Source organism: Corvus brachyrhynchos, unplaced genomic scaffold (genome assembly GCF_000691975.1).
Source record: "Corvus brachyrhynchos isolate BGI_N302 unplaced genomic scaffold, ASM69197v1 scaffold79, whole genome shotgun sequence".
NCBI lineage: Eukaryota > Metazoa > Chordata > Aves > Passeriformes > Corvidae > Corvus > Corvus brachyrhynchos.
In genome coordinates, this window is record NW_008240023.1 from 420,642 (window position 1) to 424,708 (window position 4,067).

At 44.9% G+C, this 4,067-nt stretch overlaps 1 long non-coding RNA gene across 2 annotated transcripts in view; it reads left to right on the forward strand.

The window, feature by feature from the left end:
- LOC108448941 overlaps positions 1-3,334 on the forward strand; it is a 17,487-nt gene extending 14,153 nt beyond the window's left edge. Inside the window, exons 2-3 of one of the 2 annotated variants that reach the window (XR_001865038.1) lie at positions 2,026-2,202; positions 2,943-3,334. This is a non-coding gene — a long non-coding RNA (uncharacterized LOC108448941). Of the gene's footprint in view, positions 1-6; positions 2,203-2,942 lie in introns of those variants that run through there. The other variant, XR_001865037.1, reaches the window with a different exon arrangement.
- The last annotated feature ends 733 nt before the right edge of the window (positions 3,335-4,067 follow it).

Sequence of the window (4,067 nt, forward strand, 5' to 3'; positions counted from 1 at the left end):
CTTCCGAGACAGCTCAATGAAACACACACAACCTGAACAAAAAGTAAGCGTTCCATTCAACTCCTGAATGCTGCTGAAATTTTTTTTTTGAATTTTTTTTTTTTTTGCCAGCTTTTACAGTCCACAGCCTTCTCATTCAATCTTGAATAATAGCTTTGAATCGAGCTGTAAAAGCTTCCGAAGTTTGAAGTCTTTTGACAAGTTAATTTAGCTGTATGGTAAAAAGTTTTTCCCCCAGATAGAATAAAGCCATCATCTCATGAATGTAGTAGTCAGCCAAGGGAAAGAAAACACCATTAGGATTAGAAATGATGGGCTTTCTGGAGATAGTTTGTGGTTTAGTGTAATCTACTATCAATATTTCAGTAGAAAAATATCCTACTCGTCATTCAGCTGCAAGTCAGTATCTTCATGTAAAACCAACACCCAGGGGCCAGGCTGCAAATATTTTCATTTCTAGCTTGTTTTTTTTTTTGGTCACGTTTTTCTTACACTTATGTAGATTTTAATTGGTTTTCACCCTGGATGATGTCTTTTTTGGTTGCTTTTTTTTTTTTTCCTGGGTGAAAGAGACAGAATAGAAAAATGGATCCATATTTCCTCTAAGGTTCCCACTACAGAGAGACACACCCCACATTATTCTCCCAGCAGCTGCCATGGATGAAAATAAATATAATAAATTGATACCCATTTCCCTTGTTTTTACCGTTAAGAATCAGAAAATGAGCACTGATAAACGAAGTGTATCCAACAGTTACCCTAGCCTTGACTTCACAAAGATTCCATATTTATTTTAGACTTACTTCTGCTTTTTATCTAAATTTAAGCCTTAAGCGTGCTACTAAAATTGACTGAACCAAAAAAACAGTTGAGGGGGGAAAAGAGATTTCTGTCATACTCTTAATTCTTCAGTGTAATTTAGAGGGATGATGACATGGTAAGAACTTTTGGGCAGTGGTTTGTAATGGCCCCAGAATAATTTTTCTCTCTGCAGTAGGAATCCTTGTGGATCCCTTCCAAGTCAGAATGTTCCATAACACAGTCGAGAGCATAGCTGCTAAACAAATAGGAAGTTTATACAAATCCAGAAAAATATTAAAAACAAACTTCAGCAAGGAGTTTTATTTTAAAAGCGCATTGCAAAATGACCGCCATAACAACCCAGTGTATCTCCATCAGCAAAAGTAAAGTGTAAATATGGAGAAGAAAGCAAACTTTACATTGTGACCTTCATTTTGAACTTCACTTGCTCTTTTTTTCCCCCCAAGTGGGGGACAGGGACTTGCTTTTGCCCAAAACAACAGCAAGAACTTGTTTCTGAGAGTCTGGCTCGTAGTGCTTCAGGATTCCAGCTCTTCAGGCCCTGAGTGCTGCAGACTTGATGAAGTGTCGGGTGTGCAGCCAAGCTGGGGAACGGCTCCTGCAGCCAAACACAGGCGTGGGGGGGCTGGGAGTGGAGGAGAACCCCCTCGTTCTGCCTCACAGCTCGCTCTGAGCCACACAGGGCTGCAGCAGGGTAAGGAAGAGGTGTGTATCTCTGAAAGAGTTGTGCAAGGAGAGGAGGAGGAGATCCAGCTGAAGCAAAATTCACCAGGATTAAAAAAAACCCCCCAGTAACAACAGAACAAAACTCCACAACAAAAGGTATGTTGGGGCAGAACACAGGAGAGGGGCGATGTAAATGTAACACTGCCTGTCCCATCAGAGCTGCGTTGTGAGTTTGGGGGGCTTGATGGGGTTTTTACTCCAAAAAGGAGTAAAGCAGTGTGCTGTGGGAAAGATGGAGAACAGGGAATGGGAGGTTAAGCACAGAAGGGTGATGGGTGGGGCAGGAAAACCAAGGGAGGTCAGTGATGGCATTTGAATGATCAGGAGGAAGAAGAGGAAGCCATCACCAGGCTGGAAATTGTGTCTAGGCTTGACTTTCTCCACAGAACCAAGTGGCACCGGCACTTCTTTGGTGTCTAGGCTCCAGAGGAAGTTCCTGCTGGCTCTCTTCCTAACTTTATCCTCCTTTTTTTTTAGGCTGTGGAGTGGCAGGATTGGAGTGGAAAGCTGAAGCACCCTATTTTACTTTCACCAGCTCCCTGTGACTAGTGAGGGAAATTAGCTGGAGTGTTGTGATGGCTGTTTCCTGCTTGAGAACAGAAAAAATGGAATCATTCCTGACAAACAAGGAGTTCAGCTAAAGATGAGGTGGAGGTAGGCGGGAAGTTCTGTAATTGCTTTTTATTTAAATCTTTATGAATTAGCTCTGCCAGGGTTGGATTTTTTTTTAGATTTTTATTTTCTGCTTCAACTGGCTTCTGAGTAAGTTCTTCAGCTACAATTACAGTAAAAACAGACTATATACAGCTATAGCCAATATGTTGGGTTTAACTTGTAGCAAGGAGCCTTTCCCTCGTGAATCTCTGAGGTCTAATTCACACGAGCAACGACAAAGGTTTAGTTTTCTGCCATTACGCACAGGTTAGCCTAGACTGGGTATTAACAGAGACATGTACTCACACCCACAGCCACAGGTACGGCATCAATCAAAACCTGAAGGTAAAACTCACACTCCATGGCAACTTTCAGGGCACAGCTTGCTCCTCTCGTTTCCTGTTTCCAAACTGCTCCAGCAGTGCAGAGAGGGAAGGCAGCTGGTGTGGCCAGGAGAGTGCTCTGCACCACAGCCCCCAGCTCGGCTGGGGACACAGGTGGGGCACACCTACAACCTGCAGTGACCACCGGGGCAAAAATACTGGTTGTAAGCCATGTTTAAAGGGTTTGGGACAAATCACCCCCCAGCTGCAGCAGAAATGGGGACCACAAGGGAGGGCAGATGCTCACCTGGCTGCTGCAGGCGTGTCCTATGCCAACTTCCAGCAGCAGAGCTGTTGCTGTGACAAATACTACCTTGCCTTGGTAACCTTCTAACCCCGAAGCCCTTCCACCCACAGGTCTCCTGACACTCAAAAATAATTTGGGAGGTTATTTATACACATATTCCCCCATCCCTCCGAGCACACAAGCTGGCCCCGAATAAAGAGGGCAGAACAACCACGCGAGGAAACCCAAAACCTCACCAGCCAAAGAACAACAAACAAGCCCACGAGCCCAAAGAAGCTGAAAATGAAACAGAAAGGGCTTCAGCTTTAGGCAGAAGTGGCGTTCTTAGTGCCAGTGGTGCTCTCAGGTGTGTATTCCAGGGAAAATAGCCCCAAACTCCCGGCCTGCTCCAGGGCAAGCCATGCTGCTCGTGTGCTCGAGCCTAGACCTGTCAAAGTGTAATGGTGGGAAGCTGGCGGGAATAAATTGTTATCTTAAAATTAAAGTAAGATGGAAAGCTGAAGTTAACGGGATGTTTTTGCTGACGGGACTGTCAGAGTCCACCCCCTGCCACGGGCAGGGACACCTTCCACTATTCCAGGTTGCTCCAAGCCCCAGTGTCCAACCTGGCCTTGGACACTGCCAGGCATGGAGAAATTATTGATGGATCATCCTTGTCCAACCCCTGTCCCTGCACAGACAGCCCACCAATCCCACCCTGGGCATCCCTGAGAGCACTGTCCAAGTGCTCCTGGAGCTCTGGCAGCCTTGGGGCCGTGCCCATTCCCTGGGGAGCCTGTTCACTGCATGAAAAAAAAAGCAATTTTAAGGGTTGGCTCAATATGCCAGGGATTTTTATAAGGGCAGCCCTTTCAAATGAAAATTTAAACGCTAAATATCTCAAAAAAGGTAAAAGAGAAGAGGAGTGGTGTATATACACTACCACATATATGCAGATTTTGAGAGAGGGACAAAGTTGTTAGCAATTCCCATCAGGTCCCAGAATTTATGTAAATCCAGATGGCTGAACGACACGAGTTCATTTTTTTTTTTTTTTTTTTGCTTTAAGGAAAATCTGGAAGTTTTAAAAACAATTTAGCCAGAGCCAATTAATCAAGCCCACCAGAAGCGTGCTGGGATGGCTGCCTGCGAATAAGGAATGTCATGTTTCAGCTTGTCTTAGGCAAGGATGGGAAGAAACTCCTTGGAAGCTTAGCAGGAAAGTCTCCTTGCCATCATCCCAGGGTGCTCCAAGC